We start from the raw sequence: 19019 nt of genomic DNA on the forward strand, positions 1-19019 counted from the left end.
TTGGTAACTCCAACCGGGAATAACTTCGGTGGCGGAAACAACTTTGGATTTCCACAAGCTTCCTTCGGAGTACCATATTTTATACCCGATAATGATTATCATCATCATCACTATTAGGAAGGTGAGCTATTACTTCGTTTTTATACATGGAACCGTCTTTGAAATAACAAATACCACTCGTATTGAGATCAATGCAGCGGCAGTCGTTCGTTTCCTTTTTTACTCTTTAGAGCGAATTTTGAATGCCAGACGCTGTTTCGGAGCTTGCAATCGTATATGAAGATAAACTTTAAAGGTTAATTTTCTTTATTTTTCATTTATTCTGTATCCTAAAAATGGAAAATGATGCAATGTATATAGGAACAATTTTAAGGAAAGCCTCAAGATTTTAAGTGATTTTCATGATACCAATACTGATAAGATGTTGAGTTGGATTCGCCATATGTATACCAAATACGTGTACATACGCGTATCAATATAATAATAAATACTGTAGCTGTTTTACATTTTTAATTATAGAGAAAAAATCTTAATTTTACTGAGATTTTTAAAACCTTTATGATAAGGGTAGACTAATGAATGATACGTTCTATGTCTAGCTTTGAACGTATCTAGGATGGCCATTTTAAGAATAAAAAGTATTTCAAAGGTTTGTGAAATCTTATTAGATCTTTCATGCTAGATAATTTTGAAATTTTGGCGGGAAGAGGATGTCTGTAGATTTCCCATAGGTTTTATCTTAGCAGGTTTTATCTATTAAGACCACTGAAGAAATAACAAGGATTTCATAAAAAAAACTTCCAAAGCAACATTTTAAGATGTGTTTAATAAAATTATGAAAGAAAAGTGGGGGTCATGCACTAGGCAAAAATATTGATGCTATGAAATTGATAAAACCAAAGGAGTCCGAAAATCTGACTAAATGACTGAACATGACCAGAGAACATCCTCAGTAGTAGTTGATGTAAACATAAGAACATTAGACAGGGTTTGATACATGCATGTCAAAAACCCATCAAATTACTATTTCTTTATTTCCAATCAAGAAACAGTAAAAACCACATAACCATCCCTCCGAGGAGATGTAGCTTCATTTTTTAATAAAGTTGGGGTGTGCCAAATATGCTTTAAAAAATGTACCCATATTTATATACTGTCAAGCTCAAAACCTGACCAATACTTGTATAAATCATAAAATTAATCATTCATCTGGACACCTTGAATGGACATCATGCAATTTGTAATCAAAGGGATATATGTTTAAGTAGCACTCCAGATAAAAATCATGCAAAATGTGGTTCATAAGTGAAAAGCCTACATATTTTTACTTTTGATATTTTGTTTAAATTGCCATAGTAAACAGAAATTAATATTTGGTTTTTCATATAACTCGCGTTCTAAGGAGATAAATATTATACAGAATGCAGTGTAGAGTTTAAAATTAAGGGAGACAACTCTGTAAATGACACTCAAATACAATAGAATCTATTAGATTTTCAATGTTGATTATCTCCTAAGAGCAGGCAGATTTGAATAAATAATATGCAATTCATATAGACCTATAAAGTAACTCAATAACAAAAATAAAAATGTGTAGCTCTTTTTTGGTGGTGTATCACATTTTTCAGATTTAGCATGATTCTTACAAAGATAGCTATTTGATTAGAGAAGCTGCACTGGTTTCCTTCATATTTTTATTGATACATGCTTGTCTTCCTACTTATAAGAAATTCAAGGGTCATTATTATACGATAAATAGCACTAAGACCTATGATTACATAGTAGACTTATAAACCATATGGAATTTATATATTTGAAAATAAATTATACAATCAAATCTCGAGCAGAATACCTTACCCATATTTTTGACATACCCTGTACTGTAGTATATAGGAAGTTACACCCTGGATCCCCCGGGAACCAGCACAAGCATTTGCTTCTATCTATGGCCAGATCGTGTGACAATGTAACTAATATTTTCACACGGCCTGGACATGGATAGAAACAAATGCCTGTGGGAACCAGTCTTAGTTTGACATTCGGTTGTTCTTTTGAGATTATACTATATAGTTTGTGTGTGAAATTCGCACGTTGCAAGATTTGTCGTTGATTTGGTTGATTTATGGTGGAGACGAATGTATGGATTAATCCATGGTGCGGATCTGGATGCAGAAATGATTATAGTTACGTGAATTGAAAATATTTTATTGCATAATCTAACAGCAAAAGGAAAGGACACACGTTAAAAAGCGTCCTCTCCCATTACGTAAAAATATGACATGCGTAGTTCAAGAATTTTGTTCGTTAGTTTTTTGCACAATGAATCACCTATGCAGTTGGCAGTGTTTGGATTTTATAAGGCTACCAGAGATTTTAAAAGCTTAATGATAATGGAAAATAAATGAGTAAAGCGTTTTATGTCTACGTTTGGAATTTTTTAATTAATTTGTATTAATGTTAATAAATATTTTTTTTTACAGATTGGAACCTGGAATGGAAGAAATAAATTATTTAATAACTATCCATCTCCTTCGACTGTTCTTGTTATCAGACAGGGAGAATATTACAGAAAATCATAATGATAAAAAACAAAATATAAAAATACTAAAAAAAAACAAAATCAAAACAAAATCGAAACAAAACAAAATCATTAAAAGCAAAAACAAACACAGAAACAGAAACCAAACACTCGAGGTATGTAATCGGGATATAAACAAACACATGGACACATTTAAAGAGGTAGACCTTGGGTAAGGGACATAACTCTTGAAATCAAAGATATGCTTGTATCATATTTAATTTCACCAAAGCCTATCAAGCTTTCATTTGAAGAAGTATGAAATCAGTCTAAGTTACTTTAATGCTTACATGACATTGGTATAAAATGCTGAATACAAATGTTCCAATGATTTGTAAGAGTTGTGACCCTTATCCTAGGTCTACCCCCAAAGAACTTGAGATAAAGGATACTACAGACACTGTGAAGTCAGCCTCATATCTTGACCTACACTTAAAAATCGATGGTAAAGGAAAACTATTGACCAAACTTTACGACAAACGTGATGACTTTTCATCTGTGGCAACATCTCTTCAGCACTGCGTATGGAGTGTTCATATCACAACTCATACGTTATGCCAGAGCTTGCCGAAAATACGCAAGCTGTTTGTATCGCGCTAGAACTCTAACAAGGCTTCTGGAACAGGGTTATGCTGCTACAAGATTGAAGTCATCGCTACAGAAGTTTTATGGTCGTCACCATGAACTCGTGGATCGTTATGGTGTATCCATCTGCACCATGAAAACTGATTTATTCAACGGGTTATAGTTTTCCTTTCCTCGTTTGTCTACCCCGGACTTGACTATTTATGAGCAACTCGGCGGGTGTTTCTATAAAAGCAGAGGACGCTTACCCTACCGGTGCACCTGGGCCATGCTCCCAGTTTTTAGTGGAGTCCAAGTTGCTTTTGTTACTTTGTATGTATGATTTTAGTTACTTTATGTTGTGTTGTGTATGTCTGTTTTCCATGTCTGGTCTTTGTCCCTGGGTTACATTCTTTTGATTACCGCTATAACCTTGGTTCCCTTGATTACTCTTTCTACCTCCTTAAATAACAAAAAAAGGTATTCATAACCACCTTACAAACGTCAATGCGAGAAAAAAAAAGGAACTTCATAAAACAAAATGGTGTAAATGCAACCAAAGAGCATATTGTAATAGATATACCGAAAAATGTATACCCTTTACTGGTAATTTTTTAGGAACGATTTTTGTTTTCGATTTGGTGTTCAAAATGCATATTTTATTTTCACTGAATCTTCTTGTTGTTGTCTTATGTAGTACTTGTGGTACTAAGGTAAAGATAATTTTTTGAAAGTATACTTAACAACCATCTGTTATGAGAGACAGCGACAATAAATTCATGGGGCTACGAAAATGTAGCTACTTTGGCTTACTGTTAACTTAATATACTGTATAACTTATTGGTACAGGAGTCATATTTCGAAATTTTTTTAATCTTGAATTTCCTAAGCTTTTGTTTTGATACTGCTAACAAGAGGTCACTCATTGAAACACATGTACAGTACACGGAAAAATGCAGTATATATATATATGTAACGTTTCAGAATGTGACCACTCTATTCGCTACACTGCTCCATCGGATCAAATTGATACAGGGAAGATAACGTAAACTTATAGAATGGTCTGAAAAATTCCCAACGATGTTAGAACTGTCAAATTTGCGATGCAATTGATATTTTTATATTTAAAAACCAGCATATAGGTGTGCAGCAACGATTATCATTTGATTTTCTGGTGGGGCTATAATACATTTTTTTTGGAAAAAGTTTGTTTCTGGAAAATGTGGAAAAATTAAACTTGACTTAAATTATCACTGGTGAGAAAAAAAGTTTGTTTAAAAAAAATGACAAAAAATTAAATCATGTTGTCCATAAAGATGCTATGCAGTAATGAAATGTTTTCAATAGATGGTAAAAAATTTTTTTTTGAAATGCCCGGAAAAAAATACAAGTTATTTTCGCTCAATGTAAAAAAAAGGTTTGTCTTAGAAAAAAGTCCATAGCATTACCATATCTATCACATATGCATCCTATTTATTCAGAAGAACCAAGGAAGAACACAAAACAATTCCTATTTTAACAGACGAAGTAAAGAGACTTATTCAAACTGTGAATACTGCATTGTTATGTGATGTATTTCTAACGAAGTCTTCTCCATGATTTGTTGCTATTTTCAACATAAATTTTAAATTTTGTGATTGTATATATCTTTAATGACAAGAAAGATGAAAGAAAGGAAATAAAAACCAACGAAAAAGGCATCATGCACATTCAAATATCGTATTGGAAACAGTTTGGTATGAATCTATTTTTTTCTGCTGCCATGAACTTGTTAGGCTTAGTACTTGGTGATCATCATCATCATACAGGATGCTCTGCCATACGATAGGAACTGATACTGAATACAAGTCACCATAAGTCTCATGTAATGGAGCAATGAAAGGAGTAGGATGCTGGTACCTACAAAAATATATATACATACATGAAATAACTTTGTATAAAGTAAAGGATAATAACAAAATTGTCGAGTTATTTAACTCTTGGTAATGGTCAAAAGACAAGTCCACATAAGAAATATCAATATCAGGGCAAAAATCTGATAGTTTGACACGTCTATGGTTCTGACTTGATACAAGTATGGACCGAATGAAATGGTTGATTAAACCAGGTTTTATTGTGCGTTAAACATCCCACTTCCATTATAGAGTTAATCGTTTCCTATATCATATATTTAGATTAGAATATAACTTGTTTGTATATACATTATAAGTGTTTGTTTAAATCCTTTATCGTCTACCCTATATCGCGTACCCTATATCACACCCTAGACCTATATCGCATACCTTATATCACACCCCTTCACAGACCATACTTAAAATGTGGTTAAAATATATGAACAAGGCATGTTTAAATCTATATTACATGCTGTATCAACCCTCGACCTACATCACCCCGCGGACCGGTGGCCCTTTGGAGTGACATAAGAGTCTCAGGCTGATACAGCATGTGATACAGATTTTGAAATGTAATTTCCAGTATATATATTAGGAGGCACAAAATTACCACCAGGCAGAGTTGGTAAAATTAGTAATCAAGGAGACGTATTGATGAAATCACGAAAACCTATACATAGATATTCATCTTAAAAATTCATTTTGCATCAGAACAAATAATAATCGTATAGTATGGTCTTGAGAAGAAATTAGATAGATTAACAGAATTCATTGAGCGTTACAAGGAATGAAAGTACAATTAAGTGTCTTTAAATAATTGAGAGACTAACGGTCAGAATAAAGAATCTATCAATTTGTCCGTTCATTACTTTTATAGTCTGATTCATTTCTATAAGAAATAGCGACTCAAACGAGGAGAAGGCTCAAGACAAAACTATACCAGTAACAACAAAATGACGATTGGCGAAAAAGCACAAAAAAGAATATATAAAGATCTTCGAAGTACACACAGATAAAAACCCGGATTTGAATTCCCATCTACCGCGTCTATTATTGTTAATTATTTCCGGTATAGGCTAAAAACCACTAATTCCACTTTCCATAGGCTTCTATGCTAATTTCACAATATTCAATGGCTTCTCTGGACTTTACCTTAACTTTAACCTACAGAGGACTATATATCAGCATGATTCTACATATGTCAGCTCACAATCCTCAGAATGGCATATGGGGTTAGCAGACTTGCAGTGCAGTACTGGTCACCGGAAGTGAAGGGTCTATAAATAGCATGGGAAATCCCAGTGTTTTCACAAGATAGGGGTATATTTAAAAATCATTATGGAGATTAGGCTTCACATCACAAGAAGCAAAATGCACCTATAAAATGTACAGAAATGTTTTTCCTTTCAGAAACTGTTTAAATTTTTTAGATAAGATGAGAACTTTTTTCACAGCACTATGAGGAACAGGGGTAATTTCTGCGTAGGACTATTTTTGCGTACGTTCCAAATGCTCATTGGTTGAATTGGTGGTCTGTAACCTATATTACAATATAAACGGGCAGCATAAAATTGCCACCAGTCATATTGGTAAATCAATAGTAAAAACAGTACAGAACATATGAACAATAAATAAGTGAAAAAAGGAACTAAATACAATTGAGATACAAGTCAAACCAAAGAGACACAAACTGCGAAATAAGTCTGGAATTTTGTGTTGAAAACGCACCAAGTTCAAGATGATAATGAAACATACGGAAAATAAATGTGTTGATACGTATTATGAAAATCCATCACTTTTAATTTTTTTTCAGAAACAAGATATTTTTAAAATTAGAATATGATTTGGATATAGGAAATATAACTTTTTAGTCAGTGTATGAGACATATTTTTGAAAACCTTGTTCCAAAAGCCTGTCTTTTAGGCAGAAACGGCGTATCAATGATTAAGAGTAGTTGCTACTAGCACTGGCATACTTTAACAACTAATAAATATAAACACTGTTTACCATAAAACATGAACAGTGACTATTGATAGAAGCAAGTGAATGTGTTCGGGTCTCGCACGGACGGTATTTAATTGGAAAGAGGAGTGAATAACCAAACAATTATCACGAGTGCCGAAGAACGCCTAGATTTAACGAGTGTGCGGAACTTGCGCACAAGTTAAATCCTCAAGCGTTCTTGGCACGAGTGATAATGTTTCGGTTATTCACGATAACCAATTGATTATCCTATATATTGTATATATTTTCTTCACAATTTTTGTCTATATTTTCAATATAAAGTTTAAAATTCTATGATTGGCGGATTGATATCAAAGTTGTGATGTTTTGGTGGGAGAAAGTGCGAGAGTGAAATTACCGAATTTATTTCGCAATGTGAATTATCGAAATTTATTACACTGGTAACATTCGATAAAACACTGATATCTATATAATAAAGGATTATAACAAATCCTAATATAACTATCGAAACTGAAATGCCACTATTTTTAAAGGGTTACACTGAGTCAGAAATGATGTTTTCTTGGCGACATAAGATACTGGTATGATCAACAACATAATCATTATTCTTTGACAATGTTGATGGAAGGTGTTTCTTCCAGCAATCATATTATTTTGTTTATTTTGGTCCTTGACCTTATAGTATGAACTGTTTTTATTTTCATGCATGACACAACAAAGAGTAAAACAAAATTAGCGAAATAATAAACTCCAGAAAATCAAGGTTGTCCTATTGAAAACGATATAAAGTTCTGTATAATAGGCATAGTATTCATATACAGAGACCAATTTATGTACGTATATCAAAGTTGTCCTATTGAAAACGATATAGTTTTGTATAATACGCATAGTATTTACTTCATATACAGACTGAGACCAATTTATGTACGTATATCAAGGTTGTCCTATTGAAAACGATATAAAGTTTTGTATAATACGCATAGTATTTACTTCATATACAGAGACCAATTTATGTACGTATATCAAGGTTGTCCTATTGAAAACGATATAAAGTTATACATCAAGCTCTAGATTAGTATCACTCGGTTAATGAAAATCAAATTTTATAGCTTAGTTGGTCGAGTGGTCTAGAGCGTTGGGTGTTGCCATAGATGTCAGAGCAGAGAGGGGTTCGAATCCCGCTGAAGTCGCGACCAAATTTACAGCCTCGCATCGATTCCAGAGTTTGGATGTACCTTAGATTTATAATATACCTAAAGGTCTGAACAATTCCAAACGACGGTAGAACTATCAAATCTGCTCATCTAGGTGTCGTTATGTAGGAGAGACGATCAAATTAACGGTGCATATCACAACCATACGTTTCAGGATATGACGACTCCATTCTCTACACTGCTCCATCGGACTGATGCCGGGAAAATAAAGTAAGCATAGAATGTCTGAAAAATTCCAAACGACGTTAGAACTGACTGCAAAGCAAATTTCTGGTTGTTTCTTCAGCAGAACTCGAACTCGTACCTCTGTGACATTTTTTTATGGCAACACCGCCTGCTCTCTCTCTCTCTCTCTCTCTCTCTCTCTCTCTCTCTCTCTCTCTCTCTCTTTATGATATATATATATATATAGAGAGAGAGAGAGAAGGATAGAAGGGTCTGGAAAATTCCCAACGATGATAGGTTGTCAAATTTGCGATGCCAATTTTTGGTCGTTCCCTCCGCGGGACTCGAACTCGTACCGCTGTATATATATATTTGAACTTTAGTTATATATCCAGGGTTTCTGATGTTAAAGTCAAAGTAAGGCTGCAATTGTACGAGATATATTACATACTTTATGCCCGTCTGTCCCAAGGTTCCTTAACTATACTATAGCATTGTGTTTTTTTCCATAAAGTCTAAGGTCTGTTATACTAGTAATGGCCCAAGAATGACTGTAATGGTCCGAGGCAACACGAATGACTATTACAGTCTTCCAAGAGTCACCATTACTGATCGAGGACATAAAGTTGGTCTATCTTTTAAAAATTTATTTCTTTATAAATCTATTAACCAGTTTTGTCTAATAAGTCAACATGTACATGTAGTTTTATGAATAATACATTTTCCAAATACTCAGTTGAAAAATGAAAATGACATTTTTTTTGTTAATTCTTCTATCATTTAAACCAATTTAACCAAAATCATACACTGAAAATGGATATTTTTATATGAATGTAATGATATTAATGTCGTGTTCTTTTTTTAGAAATTGATATTGGGTCGGTCCGAAAAGGTATGATCGGTTAACTACAATGGACAGACAAGAAAAATAATGCAGAGTATGCAAGCTCTGAACAGTGTCTGACGTTCGAAATTCACTCTACTCGCTGTAGCCAACCCTATCAGAAAATGCAAGAATCTTGTTAAGTTGGGAAAAAAGTGAATGATTTTACGCGATGTTATCCGATTGTCAAACCACGCTTGATTTGAATTATGTCCGAGAATTTCGAAAGGCTTGTCAGTAGCGGTTAGTAAGACAGGAAAAGAACGTCTGCCGCTGCGTAGAGCTTGGCAGAGTATGGTGTTATATAAACCAGGCAAATGTATCCACAATGTTATCAAGTGGTTATAACTTTCAAAGTTAAAACGACAATACCATTTTTAAATGAATGTGTTTAAAAAAACTGATGTATGCTTAGTGTATACTTCCTTTTACCGATATGGTAATACGGATTCACATAATTTCTTTTTCCCCATATAACTAAAAGATGTGCCCTACCTTAAAAGAAACACAGATACATATACGCATATCAAGTGTGTGGCATTAAAATTACTTTCTTAATATATGTGCTAATCGAGATCCTACCTTAATACCCATAACCATGTCTGGCTGGTGGATCGGGAATAAAGAATGGTGTTCCAAAAGAGGCTTGAGGGAAACTTGAACTGCCTCCAAAATCATCATCAGTTATTAAGAAACCTTGTTCTGTCGTAAAGCCACCACCACCACCACCACCGCCGCCGCCGCCAATTCCACCGAGGAAGTTTCCAATAGCGCTAAGACCTATAAGCCCAGTAGCTAAAGCAGCAATCTGTTGAGGAGTCTGTCCTGCAATACAGGAGAAGAATGCAAAAAGCACTGCTAATGTCACCAATAGTCTCATAGTGACAGCTAAGGTCTACATGAAAATAAATTTATAAAAGGCATGACATATGTTTATATACACTTCTAGTTTAAAAAATAAAATAAAAAAAACAAACAAACCAAAATATAAAAATCATATGAACCTTAAAACAACTTCATGCTATTTTTCTTTTTATATAAAGATGGATGAACAGAGTGTCAAATCAAGTGATCTAATTCAGCACAATTTTACAATAGTTTTTCTCATTGTTTGAAATTCACATTTGCATGACAATCCATTCTCCTTTTTATCTTGGTTGTTTGATGTTTATCGTTGCGAGTGTAGTGTTTCGTCTAATCCCCAAAGACAGTACTATGACGAACTATAAAGATAATGTAAGTAGTGCAAATAACATCATATAGACATTTCAGGCAATTGACAGAAAAAGTGTTATAATTTCGACCGTTTTTCTGCGCTCTGACAGTTTGATTATTCGGTCGAACCTTGATGTAACGAATTCGAATGTAAAAATCTGGGATACTCGAACTAATTCAACACTCCAAGCAATCTCCCCTTACTTAAATACAATGTTACCGCTGTTGACTCGAACTCGAATAAAATGAAATCTCGGAATTCTCGAGGGGTCCTTAAGGTTATTAATTCTGATGTCTCGACGTCTACTAATTAGTGGGAAAGCTGTTTGCTTCTAACGTTTAGCATGGCATTATATTAATTAAGTAGCTGTCTTTGTAAGAATCATGCAAAATCTGAAAAAATGTGATACACCCCAAAAAAAGGCTACATATTTTTATTTTTGTAATTAAGTTGTTTTATGGGTCTATACTATGAAATGTGTAATTATTCATTCAAATCTGCCTGCTCTTAGGAGATAATCAACATTGAAAATCCAGTAGACTCTATTGTATTTCAGCGTCATTTACAGAGTTATCTCCCTTAATTCTGAAATCTACACTGCATTCTACATGATTTTTTTCTCCTAAGAGCACAGGTTATATGAAAAAAACACGTTAATTTCTGCTTACTATGACATTTCAAACAAAATATCAAAAATAAAAATATGTAGGCTTTTTACCCATGAATCACATTTTGCATGATCCTTAGCTGGAGTGCTACTTAACAGCTGACAACTTATTTGTGTATTTGATTATTACAAAATAGCTTGGGTAGTAGAAAGAAATGAATTTGATATCTCAAAAGAATTCAAATGCTAGTGCGCTTTCCAGGATTCCTTACAATGCAGAAAACACTTCAGAAATATTTCCTACATTATCAGTAAACAGTATTGATAGTATGTCTAAAACATAAATTCGAATATGAGCAAGTCAAGCCGTGTGTTGCTAATATAGAAAAACAAGCTGTTGATTTAAAAGATATGCCAAAATATGCAAACCCCAAAGAGAATGTGATGAACTCATTGATTTGACAAAAATATCTTGATAGTGGTGATTTACCGCAAGGTCCTTAAAAAGGCTCGAAATATTTGCTATGAAAGAGATCATGATTGGCTAGGGAGACAAGGTAAATTAATACATTCATTAATGTATAGAACTAAAGGGATCCCCAAAGAAGAAGGTATGATAGAATAGTTAGTTTTGCCAAAATGCTCACAACAAGATGCTGGTCACGCGGAAGTAAAACGCACTTACGCTACAATGCATTTAATTATACTACTTGTCTTGACTGTATCGGAATGTCTATGACTATGTGACATCATGTGATTAATGTCAAAAGGACAAAGCAACCTACACACCCTCGTTCAGTACCATTACAACCTCTTCCGAATGTTAATACTTTTGATATATGTCACATGGATATTATGACTTTTCCAAAAACAAAAGAAGGCTGCAAGCACATTCTTTTACTCGTAGATAGATTTCTCTTGTTGGTCGGAAGTATTTTGTTTAAAACGCAAGAAGCAACGGGAAAAGCATATATTTTATATAGCGAAGTTTTCATGCGACATGGTGCTTCAAAGTCAATAACCACAGATTGGGGTCATAACTTACTCAGTAAATTACTTCAAGCACTTTGCAAACTTTTCGGTGTATAGCGATACACAACAAGTTCATATCATGCGCAGACTGATTCGACGTGTGAGAGAATAAATCGCACTATAGCTCAAACGCTACGCATGAAAGTAAAAAAGAATCAGTCAAATTGGCACAAATTAATTCCCGGTGTAATGATGTTTTTGCGAATGTCCACTAACACGAAGTCGACGGACTACAGCCCTTTCCAACTGCATTATGTGAAAGAATTAGTAAAGCTAATGGGCAAGAAAGGTATGAATTGTAAAGCTTACTATAAAGTAAAATGGTTAGGATACAAGAAAAACACATGGGGACCTGATGAAAATATGAGTGAACGTCTGATAGTCGAGTTTTACACTAAATATACAAAAGCTGTTACTAAAAGGAAAAAGCCAGTTAATTTCTTTAAGAAAAACAACAAGGTAAAAGTTAACAAGTCTGTAAGAAACATACAGAACCAACGTTGAATCAAGCATCCTAAAGTGAATAAAATGTCAACATATATTGTGATCTCCCTATTAGGCCATGAGAGACTGAGTATGCATAATCTTAATCATAAGAATTTCAGAAAATTTGTATTTTGAAATTAGCGCTTTTGTGTATATTTTTTTCTCTCTCCTTCTAAATCATTAAAACCTAGGTTAGTCAGTATACTTGAAAATACATTGTTAGTTTCGGCTACGCCTAAAAAAACTCTATGTTCAGATTATCGTAGACACCAGTTGAAATAAAACCTAAGATATGTAGTGAAATTATAGCAATCGCTTGCTAAATGCTTACATAAAATTATGAACCCAAAATTTATTGCCCATTTGATGAAATAGCCAAATGATGAGTTTGAATATATTTTGGATAGACTAGAAGCGAAAAAGGCATGCATACCAACCATCAGTTACATTTGTAGCATATAAGCATTAAATATAGCTAGATAACGGAACGCGAAATGAGTGTGCAAATGATGGTATTGATGATGAAAATCTTAAATTATTTGGTCTCCTATTTTTCAATTTTTCAATCCTTACACAAAAACCTTTTATATGTATTTTCATAGATGTATTGCACATTAAAGTTTCAAGCAAAATCCATTTTTAAGGGAATGTCCATGGAAGACCCAGGCACTAGGTTTAACATGCCAAATTTTGAGTCACTTTTCACTATTAAAAAACTCATGTTTAAAAATCCCGAATGTTTGTATTGAATTTGTAGGAAAGAAATCAATTAAACAGAAAGCACAACACTCTCGAAATAATGGAAAACAACGGTTTGAATTGTGCATAATTCAGATGATTTGTTAAGGTACCGTGAAGATATATTTTTGTTGCAGCAGAATCCTCACAAGTTCTTTCTGATATATCTGATTTTGTTTCAAAATTAAAAATTCCCCTTTCTCTTGCCCTAATATACCAGTTCCCCTGCTTATGGTGTTTATATTTCATGTCAGAGCTTGTAGCGATGTTTCTGACTTCTTTTAAATTAAAATATGCCACAACAGCCTAAGAGTCAGGCTTTTGGACAATTGTTATTAAAATACAAAATTGTACGTCCAATAACACTGCATAGAAAGTTTTATTTCCAGTATCCATATCTTATCGAGGTATTCTGTTTCAGATAAATTGGTTTTTATAATGTTAAATTAATTTTTTGTAGTCTTTCCACATTGAACTTGACACTTCTTTCCTGCAAAGTTCAAGACTTTTTTTTGAAACTGTTGTTTATCAATATCGATAGTTTTCTTTTAACCCTTCACTTGCATTTACTTAGGTTTGATTGTATTGAGTCTCTTTTTTCCTGTACATCAATAAAGAAAGATTAATTTATTCAGGTTTTTAATATCATAAATTAAGAAAGGGTAAAAGATTACTCAATCCTTACACACTTTGGTATGTAATATAAGTAACATCATTCATATTTATATATATATAAACATCTATGACAGACAGGTGTTATTATTGAATCTCCCATAAAATAAATTTTTTTTAGGTCATAATGACCGAAGACTAGCAGTACTCAGAGTTTTACAATTGAATGATGATCATGAAACAACAGATCACTGATCAAAGATCTTTAGTTAAAGTTAACAATGATGTATATACATATAACGAATACGTTTTGTATGCACGATCTCATTTTAAAAACTAGTTCGGTTAGTTAAAGCATGTTTATGTTAAAGATGGCTATGATAGAGTTCAAAGCTCTATTAGGATTTTTTTTGGGTCATATCAATTTTAACTTATTTTGAATGAACGATTAAACTTTTCGAAGTAAGAATCAATAATACTGCCCTAAAAACTAATAATATATCGTTCAATACTTGTTATTATCATATGTGCCTTTTCCAAAATTATATATACCAAAACACCATAAATTTTGATCAAAATATACTTTTGGTATATGCATTTTTAAACACAAAATTACCAAGCACATAATATTACAAAATGTGTTATGCTGGACTCGTGTTTCAAGGAGTAACCTATCAGCAGCATTAAAATCAAAAGGAATGTTTAATCATAAGCTTTCCTAGAAAAGCAGAGGACGTTTACCCTACCGGTGCAAATGGTCCATGCTCCCAGTTTTTAGTGGAATCCGAGTTGCTCATTTGCTTTTGTTACTTTGTATGTACGATTTTAGTTACTTTGTGTTCTTTGTTGTATATGTCTGTTTTTCATGTCTGGTCTTTGTCCCTGGATTACATTCTTTTGATTACCGCTATAACCTTGGTTATATTGGTAATCAAGGGACCCAAGGTTATAGCGGTAATCAAAAGAAAGTAATGTAAATTTACTGAAACAAAAGTTCAATCATTTTTTTTGTAGGGAAGCTTGTCATGTAGTAGTTTATATAATATCCAACCGTAAATAACCGGTTGTAACTAGTTTTAACATCATTTAGAAAATTAAGACATGTTGGCCATAAAGATACAGTTTTTGTGTTCAAAAACCAGCGTGTCCCAATGAGTCTACAAAGTCTATCTAAACCCAGAACATACGATTGCAATGCAAATAGTAACATTTCCAAGTACACAGTTCTTTGAATATATTCCGGTGCATCTGGTCTATGCTCCTAGTGGACTCCGAGTTGCTATTTTCTTTTGTTACTTTGTGTGTATTATTCTGGTTATTTTATGTTCTTTGTTGGGTTTGACTGTTTTCCATTTCTGGTCTTTGTTCTTGGATTATTTTCTTTTGGTTTCAGCTAGAATCTTGGTTCCCTTGATTACTCTTCAATAATGAAAAGTGCATTGGTATCGAATTCCAATACATAAGAATCAGTACATCGTAGCAAGATCTATTTATTCAACAAGAGCGTTGTCTATACATCATAACAGTCCAAGAGTTCATGATGACAACTATAAAACCTTTGTAGTGGCGACTTCAATCGTGTAGCAATATAAACATATTCCGGACGTTTAATTGTATGAGGTCGATTCTAGCTTTGTTAGTAGTCACAGATGAAAGTTGACAATACGGAATGCGAAGTCATTGTGTTTGTCTAATAGTACCTTAAATGCCTTTAATTTGAAAAAAAAAGACTACTGTCGTACAAGTGAAATAATGATATAAAGGTATTACCATTTTACTAATAAATTCGTCTTTGATTGAAATAATTTATTTTTGGCGCAAATGAAATACTATACCATTTTTATGCTGACTCATCTTGACATTTACAAGCTTTTTTTCGGTGTCATCATGGCTTTTACATTTTTAATTACAGGTATATATAGCATGGATGTTATGTTATTTAAACAATTTTAAATGTCTGCTTCAGAAATGTAATCATGTCGTGTAAAGAATTCTCTATTTTACAATTTAAATTAGTGAAAGGTTCATGAAATATCTGTATTGAACTCTGTAAGAGTATGCTTAATTACAACTTGCAATTTTAACCATATTAAACCTCTTTTTTACGTCCGTTTTTTTTTCAGATTCTTTGATGCAGCCTACATTTTGAAATTTACCCCATTCATATGTTTTTTTTAACTGGAACATCATACCCAATCATACGTTAACAATGAAAACTCTAGCTTATTTAGATACCATGTATTTCAATGGAAAATCAATACACATATTTGCAACTTTAGGTCAGAATTTCTACATGTACATAACATTTGTAAAGACATCCTCCCAAGTCAGAGTTTTGAGTCCACCCTTGCTCCCTCAAACATTCATATTTAGCGGGTATCATCCAACGCCATCTAGTGAGTTACTTAACTTGAACCCGGATCCAAAATCCAATCAAATCACTCGTAATAGAAACTCTCCGATATATCTTACCAAGTGGCTACACATAACGTCATTTTTTTCAGTAAAGACTCCAAACAGAATCTATAGTTATCATTTTTGCTCATATCGCGTCATTTGTGACATCATACAACTTTCAGTTACTATATAGGATTGTCCGTTACCTCGTATTATTGTTTACCTTTCCACAGACATTTTATGTTAAATCGATTTTCATTGGTGCTTCTCACCCGGAGAAGCAACCAATCGGAATTGGCTGGACGATACCCGCTAAATATGAATGAGTGATGTCAGAGGTTTGAGGGAGCGAGGGTGGACTCAAAACCCTGACTTGGGAGGATGTTGTAAAAAACACTTCAACGAAAACTTTTCTTGTTCGAGTAGAAATCCGTCTGCCATTCGAAGTACGACCCATTTATATTTCCCCAAATTACCACCTATTGATGCGTTTATATTGATAATTTATTTCTTAATATGATGTATTCCAGCGGTTTTGATTGTGTAATAAATACATTTATATGTGAAGGAAGAGAACTTGATTTCCGTTTACTTATGATTAAAAATCGTTCCAACAAATGCCTGTTATAACAGTTTCATTTTTCATTACTGCTAAATCACTTCGTAATTCTTAATCCTCACTTATGGATCCGGAACCTTTGTGGTTTTTCTTTATTCTCTGTATATTTCTTTGGTTACATTGTCTACATGTATCAACAGAAGATTCTGTCATAGCTATAACTCAAACGGCTGGTAAATACCCAAATTCGAGTGAAGGTTTTTATATAGGTTTTGCTACATGAAACTCTACATGTATGCAATATATCCAACATCTTATCCTAGGCAAAGGTGGCTGCGTAAAATGTTTCCTTCTAACATATATCATTTTGCTAGGGCTAAATATCCGTAAAATATAAAAATGTAACTACATGAACAAAGTCAAGAACGGAATAAGTTAGTAATTTGAATAAAACCGAAAAAAATGTGAGAAACTTCAAGTTTTCTAATCATTGTATCGATCAAAGCATTCAAGCCTTTCTAATTATCCGATACGTCAGTAATTTTTAATTGTTTTTTTTTCTACAATTGAGTGATGGTTGTGGAATAACCCACTGCTGATCAAAGGCCCCACATAAGATAAACTATGATGCATAGTTATAAAGAATTTTGGGTTTTTTTTTCTGATCACGATTACAAACTAAAAACGGATTCAGCTTATGATATGTTATATATCCCTCTAGTATTTGCTTCTTTGTGGGCTATTTTGTAACTGTTATTCATCTGCCCGGTCCGTCTAAACACCGCAAACTTAGTGGTGTTTAGTCTTACCCGGCATTTGCCTACCCTATTGTCATCGCTGTGCAAGATTGTTTTGTATGATACGTATAATGTTCAGTTGATATAATGCCCTTATAGCTCGTCACATACAATTCTTTTTGTGTTATAAGTAAGGAGTGGAGGTGTTTTTCTTGTACCTATCCTACATAGTCAGGGTTTTAACTTTCCCATTTCCCTTTTTATAAAAACCACAGAATCACTGTTTTGGGATTTTTCCTTCCAAAACTTTTTTCAGAGTTTAACATATATTTATTAGTTTGTTTTTCTTTCAATCTAACGTCGAAAAAACAAATAAAGACAAATTTCAGCATTTTCTATAGTGCATTTTTGTACATCGGCACAGCGAAGAAATTGATAGACATAAGCTGCATTGAATATTATCTGAAAGAAGAATTTAAGTGATCAGAAAAAAAAAATTCTGCGAACTGAGAAGCAAAAACATGTCAATCTATGAATCATGCAAGCTATGAATGAATTAAACACGGATAGAAAACACTCTTGATTTCAAAGACGTTTCTTCGATGAACAGGATGAAGCGAGATTATTTTGATTGATTAGGAAATAAAACTTACGAGAAGATTTATCAGTGTTTTTTCATTTTTTTAACGATTAAATATGTCTCCTTTACATGGTCTATAGGGATTGTTGTTCCATGTCTACGTTTTTTTTTTTTTATCAAAAGGGATATAGTTATTGTTTTGATAATATATTTGTAATTTATTACAGAGACTGGTTGCGTACATTGTATTACAGAGAATGATCAACAATCTAGCACAGGGATGACAATAGGGCAAGCATATGTCAGGTATTTCATAAAGAGTTACAACATAATATAGCCTATCTGGTCGAGTGGTCTAGGGCGCTGGATTTTGTGCAGGTGGTTTTGCCATAGATGTTACAGCGGTACGAGTTCGAGTCCCGAGGAGGTAACGATAAAAAATTTGCTTCGCAAATTTGACAGTTCTAACATTGTTGGGAATTTTTCAGACCCTTCCATGCTTACATTATCTTCACTGTATCAATTTGATCCGATGGAGCAGTGTAGCGGCACATTCTGAGACGTTTGTATAATAATGATTTTTTGTGACATGTATCATTAATTTGATCCTCTATCCTACATAAAAACACCTAGATGAGCTGTCTCGTATTGCCATAAATCGGGTACTAAGTTACAGCCCTTGATTAAGCCTACGAGGAGGAATGACCCGGCCAGCAAAAGCTAAATTTTTATATTGACTAGATGGCCGAGTGGTCTAGGGCGCTGGACTGTGCAGGCGGTATTTCCATATTCG

General features: G+C 33.5%; 1 long non-coding RNA gene across 1 annotated transcript; it reads right to left on the reverse strand.

The window, feature by feature from the left end:
• Positions 1-4753: 4753 nt before the first annotated feature.
• On the reverse strand, positions 4754-10447 carry LOC148626135 (uncharacterized). Its single transcript, XR_015920198.1, has 2 exons — positions 9845-10447; positions 4754-5041 (listed from the first exon to the last, which is right to left on the reverse strand). It is a non-coding gene; the product is annotated as an uncharacterized LOC148626135 (long non-coding RNA).
• Positions 10448-19019: the final 8572 nt, after the last annotated feature.

This window comes from Perna viridis, chromosome 2, assembly GCF_037379345.1.
Source record: "Perna viridis isolate PV_CMFRI_1.1 ecotype Kerala chromosome 2, ASM3737934v1, whole genome shotgun sequence".
Taxonomy (NCBI): Eukaryota; Metazoa; Mollusca; class Bivalvia; order Mytilida; family Mytilidae; genus Perna; species Perna viridis.